This window comes from Bactrocera tryoni, chromosome 2 (assembly GCF_016617805.1).
Source record: "Bactrocera tryoni isolate S06 chromosome 2, CSIRO_BtryS06_freeze2, whole genome shotgun sequence".
In the NCBI taxonomy this organism is placed as follows: domain Eukaryota; kingdom Metazoa; phylum Arthropoda; class Insecta; order Diptera; family Tephritidae; genus Bactrocera; species Bactrocera tryoni.
Window position 1 is genome coordinate 50723272 of NC_052500.1, and position 13886 is coordinate 50737157.

Below are 13886 nucleotides of genomic sequence, written 5' to 3' on the forward strand. Positions count from 1 at the left end.
TTATGAGCTGATTCGTATGACTTCTGCCGTGCTTATGTCGCACTGTTGCAGTAAAAAACTTGAATTTTTTTTTGTGAAAAGTAGACTACATTTGATTTGCGCAGGAATCTGTCGTATCCAGACTGCGTTAAATAAACAAAAGCCGTAAATTTATAATACCGAGAAAGCGAGGTTATTTTGGTAGCAAAATGAAGCCCGAGGAAGCCTCTACGCCTCCTCATACAATTTCTATTTTAACTTTAGTGCCTTCCATTTGAATCAAATTCCAGTGTGAAGACAGAATCTATCAAAGCTGTACATACGCCGCTTTTAATATCAATATTTGCTTCGGTTTTTGATACCTTCTCTCAAGATGACATTATTGTAATCCAGGTGGAAAAGTAATGATTACGGGAACTTCCTATTAAAGACACAACTAATTCTTTGGGCTTTTTAAAAATACTTTTATAAACTACATTTGTATTTATTCCGAGATAAAAAATATTCTAGATCCTTTAGAAACCGAGAATACATATAATATTCCACGATTCCTTTGAATAACTAAAATGTATGCAGAAATTATTTTCTAGAAGAAAATATATCCTAGTTTCAAGTCTCTTCATAGAATGCATGGCAACACTACTTCCATATTAAATTTGTCTGGGTGCCTGACCATGCCAGAATCGTTGAAAACTGGAAAGCCGATGAGCCTGCAGGAAAAGCACTGGTACCCGAATCACATCAGGTTTGGAACGAGCTTGTGTTTAACTGTCTCCGTGCATTTGGGCGCTGGATCTATCCACCTCGTGCGTGCTCAATAAGCGTTGGTCAGCAACCAGCCATTGTGGGGTTCCAGTCCATGATGAAATATAAAAGATCCATGAAGCAACAAGATTAACATAGCCGCAATTTTAGGTATCCTAACTGAACACTGTCCCATTGGCACTCACGCAATGAGGAAAAAGATTTTGAAGAACGTAACTTATTTGAAGGACGCGCTGTCCAGTTCTCGCGAGACTAAGCTAGGAGCATATCGGTTGCCATACTTACTACGAACCCGGCGAATAGACTGGAGTAGAGTTTAGCCTGCTCAATAAATTGATGGTCGACTCCATGCGAGTTGTAGATATGCGAAGGTTTTTTTGTTCCATACTTAAGAGTGCTGAGTATCGCAACGGACAAGCGTCTCTATGTGTGCAAGTGGAATTTAATTATTCGTGACCTCACATAAACCAACCTACTAACCTAAGCTGACCTAAACTATCTAAGTCTTTCGACTTGTAAATTTTATTGAACAAAAACTTATTTGGTCCTGCTACTGAGCTAAGTATATCCATAGATTGATAGAGGTAATATTAGCATATGTAGTAATGCTATATTAGTAAATAATATAAAAAACACCAGCAATTTTACACTTAAAGCGTTTCCATCCGCCATGATACCATGGTAGTACATAACACTCTCTAAGCTCGGAAGCTTTCTAATTCATACTCTATTAGGTGGTAACTAACAGTATGTCAAAATAATCAACGACAGCAAACAAACAAGTGGTTTTTGTGGCTAACAAACGATCAAATTGACATTGACAAGGATCATGCGCGCGCGATGGCTATAATAATTACACAATAACAACAACAATAACAATATGATTATAATAATAGCAAACGTGATGATGGCAATACCGATTTCGTTGGCGATGACAGCGACAAGAATGACAATAATAATGGCGATGATGATGGAGCCGCTCTCTGGTTGTGGTTACTTGTACGGATGTTGATACCGGCAACCAAGGCCAAGCAACACAACACAAAAACAACAATAACCAGAGCAAACCGAACAAATGCTGGCAGACTTTGATGGAAACGACAACAGCAGAAGAAGGAAAATACTTACTTGTAAAAATAAAATATATGTATGTAGGTATAGGTAGAGGAGATGCTAAAAGTGCCAACAAAAATAATATCAGCCACAAGAGCAAAAACAGCGCCACTTAAGCATCGGCACTGGAGGCATGCGAGTGCATGAAATCTATGTTGACAGCTGAAAGAAATTCAATACAAGCCAAAGCAAATTGAAGGAGCCGTAAACGAGTGTGTACTTACAGGAGGCCACAGAAGGCAGCAACGAAATTGCTGTTGGTTGCTTAGCAATTGAGAGTGAATATTGAACTGTTGGACTGTGATGTCAATGGTTGCTGCCACAGCAACCTCAAAGTGGAAAATTGAACGGAATTGACAGCAACAATAAGCAGCTTTGGAGAAGCGAGCAAATGAAGAAGTGCAAAAGGAAGAGCAAGCAACTTAACATCATAAACAGTGGAGAAGGGAGTAGAGAGCATGGTGCAAAAGCAAAGTTTAGGTAAAGGAAAATTGAGATCATATTTTAAAATATTGACTGCATATAACAAATACTATATTAAATATATAAACAATGTAACGAACACTTTAAGAATGAACCAAACATTTGATTCTAAACTCGGAAAAACTTGCTATTTCCCAATACATACTTATATAACTAAAATGTATCAAAATTCTAAAAGCAACAAAATAGAACCACAAACATATTTATAAAAATATATATTCATGGAGAATATAAGATTTATTAAACAATAAAAATCATTTAGAACTTAATTTATATAATAGATCACATAACTATGTAGCATAAAAATTTATTTAAATCTCTTTTTCCTTTATATTATTAAGAAATTGTAATGGTTAATCGCACACGAATAAATCATATACACACGGTGCACTTGTCTTATTCATTTCTTTATTGGATATCATTTGGACCCTGCGCTGGTGGTTTGGTCTTACGCCAGCTGAATACTTTGGAGTGATACAAAACAGATATAGTTGACGTGCAAATACATATAAGGTTGTAAAATATCTCCCTTCCGCTTTTTTGCTCTTTATTCAATGTTTTATAAAAAGTGTTACAGTGATCGGATTTAGTTTAAATATGCGAGGTTTCGTTCGATAATCTGTTTCCGTCTAGACGGCAACTTCATAATACCCCCCTCGTAGAAGCCCCCCTCTTTATTTGCGAAGAACTCGGATAGCCACTTTTCACAAGCCTCTGCTGAGTTCAACTTTACACCAACAAGGGCGTTCGCCATGGACAGGAACAGGTGGTAATCACTTGGCGATATAACCGGGCTATATGATGGATGCGATAAAACTTCCTTTCCGAGCTCTCGTCGCTTCGGACGAGCGCCATCAACGAAGTGTATGGTCTGGCGTTGTTCTGGTGGAACACTACACCCCTCCTGTTGGCCAATTCTGGACGCTTCTGGTCGATCGCCTGCTTCAAGCGGTCTAGTTGTTCGCAGTAAATGGTAGAATTAAGCGACCGGCCATATGGAAGCAGATCATAGTAGATGATTCCCTCCCAATCCCACCAAACACACAGCAAAACCCTCCTGGCCGTCAATTCCGGCTTGGCCACTGTTTGGGACCATTCACCGACGTTCGACCACGACCATTTTCGCTTGTTATTGTCGTATGTGGTCCATTTTTCGTCGCCAGTTACCATCCGCTTTAATATATCCGCGGCACCCAAATATTAAGCTTTTTTGTGTATCCAGCCTTCTGCAGATGGTTTAAAATGGTTTGGTGACTAACTCTCATCTTCTGGGCGATGTCACGAGATGCCACATGATTTAATCGGTATTCGTCGGTACAGGTCTTCCGCCGGCTGGCTCATCCATGGTGTCGTTTTCACCCGCTCTGAATCGTCGAAACCATTCCTCCGCAGTTCGAAGTGATAGAGTACCATCCCACAAAACCATGTTTACACGTCTATAACTGTTGGACGCAATATCTAAATTAATTATGCATAAAGTCATTTTGTAGGTTATGTCAAGAACTTTCCAAGATGTATAGTATTGCCAGATACGACCTCTGTAGCGCTTTATACATAGCCGCGAAATTCAAAAGACAAAAAGGCGAACATCACAGGACTTTTCTCTCCCATCTTTGTTGAATTTGTACCCTTCGGAACGCGACAACAAAAAATAAGCGGAAAGCAGATTTCGAGAGAAGAAGGAAAGTCGGAACGCAAATTTTTCCCAGAACTGGTAGGGAGTAAATACCCAGGGCACTGTAGTCTTTATGATGGAATTCAAAAGAATACTATTCTATGGAGGAAACAGCACGATGACAAGAAAGGGTAGGATTGCTGTATCCCAGACATCACGGTCAAGAAAAACTACCTCATTTGTTACTTTATGGCATTAACTCCAAGATGATCTCAATAAGTTTGGAGAATTAATTTCAAAATTACGTTATAATTACGTAATAAGTACACATGGGTATATTCTATATTTTCTTAAAAACCGTAACTAAAGTGACGCAGTCCTATTGGCCCTTTATTTTATGATATATTAAACATTTAGATGAATCACAAATATTTCTATGAATTCATACTCTTAATAAAATTTCGTAGAAAACCATTACGGAAGTTAATTATTAAGAATAACTATATAAGTTCAACAGCTGAATTTAATTACATATGTGTATACTTGTATTATGGGGTTATATCCACTTGCGAGGCAGAAAAAGGTTTTTTTGTGAATTTTTTCCAAAGAGGTATTTTATTTTATACATAATGGAAAAAATGTACTTAAACAGAATTTAATGTACTTTAACAATCAGCGGTTTATTTATGCAAATGCAAGTAATGATCGAAGGTCTAGTCAAAATTTTGATTTTTGACAAAGTGGCGGCTGTTCAAAAAAAAATTCAGTTTTTCATGAAAACTTTTTACAGTGGCTTAAAAAATCGAAATTATTGTCCAAAACCTTATTCCTTCGATCATTACCTGAAAAATATATCTGAGTTAGTCGTGTGAAAATTTTAAACCGATCGGTTTAGCGGTTTCGGAGAAATTTTCCTCACCGACTCTGAAAACACCGTTTTGAGATAAACGCGTTTAAAGTTTCGGGAACGGCTACTCCGGATTGTGCTCCGCCTACTTTCGAACGCTCATATCTCCGAAACTAATTGTCGGATCGATTTGAAATTTTCAGAGAATATTCTTGAATATATGTACATTCAAAAAATGAAAAAACAAAAAAATCGATTTTTTGAAAATCACAAGTGGATATAACCCCTTATGTAAGAAGTGATAGAAATATTTTTTCAAGTCACTAATAGACCAAAAGTAATAAGTACTACAGTTTTATCTGGCAACTCCATCCTCTGTTGTAAAACCTGAAATAAAGAGCGGCTGCTATATGCAGTTATATATATATGCATGTACATATATACATATGTATATCTAATATGTTGCTCCATTTCACCAAACTTTTCACCGGATAGGGCTCATGGTGGCACCCTATAGTTTATGCTACGCAACTGCTGTGCCAACTTCAATAACGAGATGTCAAAAAGCCATCATAAACAGATGACATTTCTCATATTGGCAAGGCGGCAATTGGTGAAAGTAAAGGAATAGATCGAAAGGGGAGGCAAAGAATTTATTACATCTCGTTGGTAAAACTAAACAACGGCAACAACAACAACAGCTATAGCAACATCACTAACTGCACAACGGAGTGACAGCAATAAAAAGGCAGCGTCCATGCTGCAGTACTTTTATGCACGTTGTTGTTGTTAGCATAGCTGTCACTTATGGTGGGTGTATGTTTACGTCAACTTGACAGCTCTCTTATGCACACGCATAATAACAACCACACGCACCGACGAAATTTTATGAATACAACATTCAACTAACTTGAGGGCATGTTTGTGGCGTATTATTGAAAGCTGGCTAAATTAATTTTTAGCTCCTTTGATCAGGCTGCAGGCATCCAGAGAGGTACATGCGATTACGTAAATGAAAATATTCATACATACATATACGTTCCAGTTATATACATACATATACGTCCTTAAGAAGTCTAGTTATTTACAAACCATTAAGTAACTATTTTAAAACTAGTCTGAAATGCGTAAGTGGTGGAAAAGTTCTTGATTAGTTCGCTACAATTTGTGACTCTTTGATTATACAGTATTTAAATAGAGAGTCAACGATATTGTTGGAATAAAGCTTGGCATAAAACACACGACTTAAAATCACGAAGTCGAACTATAACTTTTCAAACTCTCTATGCCGTTGTGGAGCCGTTGTGGACCCCATTCAATCTTTTAGTTGGAACGTGGCTCTATCATTATTGTCTGTCCTTGTCCAATAAATGGTTATTATCAAATAATAATACGAAATAAATCGGTTTAAGCTCCAAACAAATATAATATTTTCATAAACATATCTGATTAAACGGTTAAATGACCCATAGTTTATGTTAGATGCCATATAAGATATTGAATTTTTTGGCAAAACTTTTACCTGAAACACACTAAAAGAACATTTTGGCATTTAGTAGTTGAGTAATGTGAGTTTTCTAATCGTAACTTGGTTTTATAGAATATATTTAAAATTTATATCAATTCCTGGAAATATAACCAATACATAGTAGCTTAGCTTTATAGCCAAGAAAACTTTTGTGAAAAAGGTTATCATTTATATTTCGGGATTAGAGAGCAAAAACAATTTCAATCATCGAAAATCGCTTTATTATTTTTGAAATATTCTCCGTTAAGGTAAGTACCATATGCATTTGGCTTGCGTTTGCAACAATTTTCGTAGCACTTTTGCCACTCTGATTGAGGTTTTTCAAAACATACCTTCTGAAAGTAGCAATCATACCATCAGGTATAACGTTGACTTATTAGCTTTTCTTTTACTTACGGAAATAAAAAGGAGTCGTTCGGTGCCAAGTCAAGACTTTACGGTGGATTACTTACCAAAGACCTGTTTTAAGACCTCAAAAGTGCAATTTCAGAGCTCGAATTGTCGTGGTGAAGAGAAATCGGTCTTCGGCAGTTGGTTTTCTTGATTTCTCGAACACAACTGGTACAAAAATGTAAACAACGCGAACTAATTTTTTTAAAGTCAAATTATCCTGCAATATTAATTGTGTGCTGCTCCCAATAAAGTCTATAGTAGTCTCAATCTCACGATAGGACACATGATGATCTTGCAATATCAGTTTGCGCACACCTTCAATAGTTTCCGGAATAACATCAGAACTTCTTCTTGTAGTGCTCTACGACCACGAACGGACTTAAATTAAATTAAGTTAATCGAAGCACTGTTGCAGAGATAATCTAGGCTGAAAACTGTAAAAAATGTTCGCGATTTAATTCCATATTTTGGCCGAAATGTATATTTTAGGTAACTGTAAACAACACAAATAACACTCGTATGTCAAAACGCTCTGAATAAAATGTCAAATATGCGATCAAGTTGTGAATCATCGGGTTCCTACACTGGAGTTGCCAAATCCCGAATTATATAAAGCAACATACGTACCAGATACAACACAACCTCATTGGTAGCCCCATATCGTGAATCAAAAGTTCAAACAGATTAGAAAAGTCGCTCAAAGTCGGCACAGATTATTGGACGAGTACAACGCCGTAAAGAACTAGTTCTTGACTGACATAAAGTTATTCAATCTCAATGCAAGTGTTCTCCAGCTTATTGCTAAGGTACAACAACCACTTTTAGTATTTGCCAATTTTGATTCCATCGTCAATTGAATTTTGCGAAAATTTGAGAGTGCTGCTTTTACAATTTGTGCAAATATTTGCAAAGTAAGTGTTGTTGTGTTTGTTGTAAGGCCATATATTTGCTTGTGTTCTTGTTATATGTGCTGTTGTGTGAGTTCAAATAACATTTTTCACACATGACTGCAATTTTCCACAGCAAAACAAAGAACAAACCCATAACCACAACATTTACCACAGCAACAACAAAAAGTCGAAGCTTTATGCGAAAGTAGAAGTATGAACATTTTGAATGACATATTTGACAAGTCACCGCTTTGTATGGTGGCACGTTTGTATGCACATATCCGTATACATATTGGATTGCATGCCAATAAGTTGTTGATGGGTTGCGCGTTGGCTTTTCAAATATACCGATACACATACACATACAACGACGCTTATGTTGGTGTGTTGATGTTGGTTCGCCCTGTAGGAAAACGTATGCTTTGAGGGGTTACATACACTTATGAATTTCAAATTATACCTAATTTGAAAATATTTTTCGAAAATTTGCAATTGATCTGCCTCGGAGAAATGAGCGTATTTGTTAGGATTCTTTAATTTAGTGTAATCTGCTCCCGAAACCGAAACGAGTGAGGAAATTTTTTCCGAAATGGCTGGACCAACTTTCACAGATATATTTGTCAGGTATTGATAAAAGCATTAAGTATTTAAGCCACTTTGTAGTATAAATTTTTATATAAAAAAAAACACAACTTTTTGTTATCCTCCACAGATCATCGATAAACATTACCTTTCATCTTTTGTAATAAAATAGTTTTTTGTTTTTAATTTAAGATCGGCTACGAGATCAAAGAAACTTTGACACAGCTAGAAAACAATTTGTGTAGTCCCAAACTTTTCCTTTAGGGTACACATATACGCAGAGCACAGCCTGAACTTGTAAGTGTGGTATATGGCTACCATTTTCGTATGCGATCCAACCAAAGCGCCATGCCACATTTTTCTCAACATCCTTTCTAACCTAAAATTGCTTTATCATGGGATTTTTCTGCATAATTTCTACTATCTCTCCTTCTGAAATCCATTCTCGCACTAAATGTTTTTTCCTCCACTCCACTCGATGCTCGTATCACTCATGTCAAATAGCGTTTTGCTTTGGGGCTTGCGAGCTGACAGAATTTTGACACTGGCATGAAAATCAATTTGCAATCTGTCAATCTACGACAACGACATTGGTGTTGACGTCCAGGCGATGACGGCGATGGTATTGACGCCGTGGTTTTGTCAATATTTGTAAGTATATATATATGTACATAGATTACATTATATACTGTATATGGTAGTTATATAATATATGCCATCACAGTATAATAAATTCAAATAAGCGTCATAGTGCTTCGCTTGAAAAGAGATGTTTATATAGTACGTATAGAAGTACATATTTGTAAAAAATATCCCAAGGTATATCTGATATGGGCTGAACATACATCTTTTCTGTTTAAAATAGCTTTCATATACTTTTCTCCCGTGTTATTTGTTTTTGAAGGAAAAAGGCACAGTTGAGCAAAAACTTGATTTGATGACGAGTTGTCGGACACTGCTTTTCGAACTTTTTCATGGTCAGGCAATGGAACATCTGTTTCATCGTCATCGATTGGGGAATCGGGTTCTCCTTCTCCTGGCATTGTACGTTCACTGCCATTCAGCAGGCTTGAGTGTTCCCTCCATAATTTAAGTATGCTCTGGGCATCGATAACAAGATCACCTCTGGGGGTTCTTCAAGAGTATGCTCCGGTCTTGAAACCTTCTGTCACCGTATCTTTTCGTAGAATTCTCGAGCATTACCCCTGTCGGCCAGCTTTTCAAGCTCTTCATACTCACGCCTTTCGGCCTCTCTCTTTTTCTGTCTGCTAATGCGTCTCGCTTCCCTCTTCAACTTTCGGTATCTTACCCATCCCGCACGCGTTGTGGTCGATTGTAACGTTGCGAGGTAGACAGTCTGTTTTCTCTCCACTGCGAAACGGCACTCCTCGTCGTTCGGCTGTCTGTTGTGCTTGCAGTTTCTCGACGTCGAACTTTCGTTGTGTTTGTTGACGTGCGTTTTGTGCACAGAGGCGGGTGCCAATATTGGCTGAAAAAAGATAGTGCGGGACCACTGTTACCGATGTTAGGACCTCGAGGCGTACGCACGTCTAGAACACTGGAGACGTGTCTTCCGTCTATCACAACATGATCGATCTGGTTGGTGACTTATCGATCCGGAGATGGGGATTGTGGCTAGAAGTTCATCCACCGGGGTGAATGACAGTACTCGGCGACGGAGTCTCTCTCCCACCACGAATCCCACACCAAACTTGCGCTCCTTTATACGGGCACTGTAGTAAAGGCCACAAGGACCTACTCGCCTCAGTCCTTGTCCCGTCCATCACATTTCTTGAACGGCGGTGATGTCGTCGTCAAAAGGGGGTTCTCGCATTCGAGGCTGTTTACGCTTTTTAATTGGGTCGTTTCTTACGTGGCGGGTCCCGAACCCGGGATGTTTCGCCTTCTAACTAACTTGGTCAATATGTAAAAAATTCGTTTGTTTCTTCCCTTACTTGCGTGAACTTCTACACATGACTCCATCCTCCCGCTGGCTGACTTTGACGAAAAACATAAACGAGTTGTTGATTCGGAGCAGTGTTTGGATATGTTCAAACGTAATAAACCCAAGGTTTTGCTTCTATATGTGACAATGAATGAAAATTTGCTCCATGATTTCACTCCGAAGTCCAACCAACATTCATCCGAGTAGACTGCATATGATGAACCCGCTTCAAAATATTGGAAAACGCAACGGTCGGCTGGGAAGGGTGTGGCGTCTGTATTTTGGAATGCGCATTAAATAATTTTTATTGACTAAAAAGGAGGAACAATCAAAATATGAATTAGGCTTCAAAGTACTTCCGCAACTACCGTATTCTCCAGATCAGGCCCCGCGACTATTTCCTGTTTTCAGATTTCAAAAAAGTAGTAGCTCAGAAGAAATCTTTGTCCATCGAAGAGGTGATCGCCGAAAATGAAGCCTACTTTGAAACAAAGAACAAATCGTACCACAAAAATGATATCGAAAAGTTAGAGGGTCGCTGTAATCAGTGTATTACCATTGAAGGGAACTTTGATATGTTGAATAAAAAAAACGCATTAAAACAAGAAAAAACGAAGCTAAATACCCTTCACAGGTGCATTTCTTTTAGTAACTACATATGTGTTCAGTTTGTATGGAAGCTATATGCTATAGTAATCCGATCTGAACAATTTTTTCGGAGATTACATTGTTGCCTTAGAAAATAATCTGTACCAAATTTGGTTAAGATACATTGTCAAATGTGAAAGTTTTCCATACAAGAACTTGATTCCGATCGTTCAGTTTGTATGATAGCTATATGCTATAGTTAACCGATCTGACCAATTTCTACGGAGATTACATTGTTAACTTAGAAAATAATCTATACCAAATTTGGTGAAGATACATTGTCAAATGTGAAAGTTTTCCATACAAGAATTTGTTTCCGATCGTTCAGTTTATATGCCAGCTATATGTTATAGTGGTCTGATATCGGCCGTTCCGACAAATGAGCAGCTTCTTAAAGAGAAAATGACGTTTGCAAAATTTCAAAAGAATATCTTAAAAACTGAGGGACTAGTTCGTATGTATATATACAGACGGACGGACGGACAGACAGACAGACGGACATGGTTAAATCGACTCAGCTCAACATACTGATCATTTATATATACACGTTATAGGGTCTCCGACGCTTCTTTCTGGATGTTACAAACATCGTGACAAACTTAATATACCCTGTTCAGGGTATAAAAATGTATTTTACTATAGTCGGCCGGGACTTTTCAATTGGCCTTTTATATACGCAAATTGAAATTTTGCACGTTTCCCAATGAAGCTGCTCATTTATCGGAACTAGTGACATAGGACATAGTGACATAGAGTCGTCAACCTTAGAATATCATTTAGTACACATATTTTGAAAAATTGGATCGATGAGAGTTGCATGAGTTAGTGAAATACCAACTTTCTATGAATAAAGGGCCGGGGGACGAAAACATCAAAAAGACATTCTGAAGATTTCAACCTAACGTGTTGAACATGGTTTTTGAGGTTTGCGAAAGTTCAATACAAAGTCGGTACCATGCGTGCTTTCAATGTTTCGTGTCTCGAACTAATGAAAACAATAACAAATTCTCTTCGATATGAACTCATATCCACCATATTCTTCAGATTTGGCACCAGCGTAGTTTTTCTATTATCGTCAATAAAATTTTCACTCGAAAGAAATTTTGCAATGCAGCAGTAATCGTCAAGAATTTTAATCCTTGAAATATTTTAAATACTTTTTTTTGTAAATATTTTGCAAACCGATTATTTCGAATACCAAATTAATTAATTGGAGTAATGTGTAGAAGTTCACGCAATTAAGGAAAGTTCTCTGATTGCCAATCACTTGGGAGTGGCCAGAAACGACTCTTTAACATATGGCTCAAACAGCTCACTACTTCCGGTCCTAGACCAAGTATCCTCTAGGTAGCCAAAGGACATGCGTTTGAAGGCGAGCTAAAGTGAGGCGAACCATCCCTCCTAAGGGTTGTGGTTGTCTGGGGTTGGGACTCATCACATAAAAAACGACCACAATGAAATCTAAGCCAGTAAAGAAGAAAAAGGTCTGTATATCTATTTTAAACAGAAATGTGTTTGTAAGTTTGTACCTATATAAAATTTTGCAGTTAAAATATTTTCTCCCAATATTTGATCAATATACAACGCTGATGTATTCCAGATTTCTATTCATACATATATTCCTCGATGATTTCACAATGCTTTCTATGTGTCTTCAAGCACCTATTAGGCTCAGCTGGTCGCGATTGCTAAACTCGACAAAAATACACATTGAAGCGTTCGACTTACATCTCGCTTTAGTGTCTACCTTGCAAGACCTTGGTATAAGAAGTGGTGCAGATAACAAAAGCAAAAACACAGCAAGTATGTATATATTCTGGCATATTTTCACTTGTGGGTATTGTGTAGTATTTTAATAAGCAATAAAAACTTTTCCTTGGTCATAAATGCAACGCACTCAAAATATAAAAAGAACATAAAAAAGTACCAAACTAAAACAGTAAGGGTGAGCATAAAAAGGAACTTAAGGAGGTCATAAAGGAAAAAATCTGTGCGGTGGAATAAGAAGTAATTTCATTAAAATCATAAAATAAAGTTAAGCGTGCTAGAGATAACCAAAACTGGAACAAAACGACTCATCATGTATACAAACATACAAGAGAAAGGTAGAATTTATATGTAACCCTGCGAAGCGCACGAACAAAAGTTAGTAATACACAGGAGGCGGATAATGTTTAAAGGACCTCTTGGCGTGGGTATAAGTAGTAAAGTGAGGGAGATTTGTTGCAAAGTGCGACTTTATAAAGTAAAGAAGTTATAAATGGAGCGTTAAAGGAATACACAGTTATTTTATCTTAGCACTCTTCCTCCATATCACTACACCAATGTGAAATTGTGCATATACTCGTCGACGTAAAAAAATCCCCAACCACTCGTTGAAATGCTATTTGTAGCATTTACCCACAAACAATAGTTTCAGTGGGGAAAACATGTTGCTAATATTACCTTTTTCGTGCAAATCTTGGGGGTAGATGCCGAGCAACAATTGCAAAACGCTGCATATTTGCTCAGCGAGTGAATATTTTTTTCTTTGTTCGCAGCTGCAACAAATAACCACGTACCGCAATACTTGAGCAAACAGTTATACATGTGTGCATACATACATACATACATATGTTATAACAAAGGAAATATTTAGTTTCATAACGGTGCAAATTATGCCCGACTGCTGTTGCTTATGTGAATTGGTGGAAAGTCGTAAACTAGCGTTAAATTGTGAGCGGATGCCATACATACATATAGATTTGTTAATTTTCCTTTAAGCTTTTATTTTTGTGTGCTTTTTATGCTGTTTCACTGAATTTCCAGACGAAATATGTATGTATATAAGTACATACATGAGTCGAGGATTTAAATTTCTCGATTACTCGATGCTCAGGCGCTTGGAGGCAGCTACGATTATTACTTTTAAAGATGTCTCCATAAGTTAACTTTAATTATTTAAGGACTATCTTTTGATATATGTATATTAGTAAGGAAGGGGTAAATTTTTCCACCAAACCGACGAGTAGGATTTAGGTGGAGTCAATCAATTACTGTGCATATTATGTAATTCGTTTAAGGGGTTATAAGAACTTGCAAGAAAGAAAAGAGAAGTT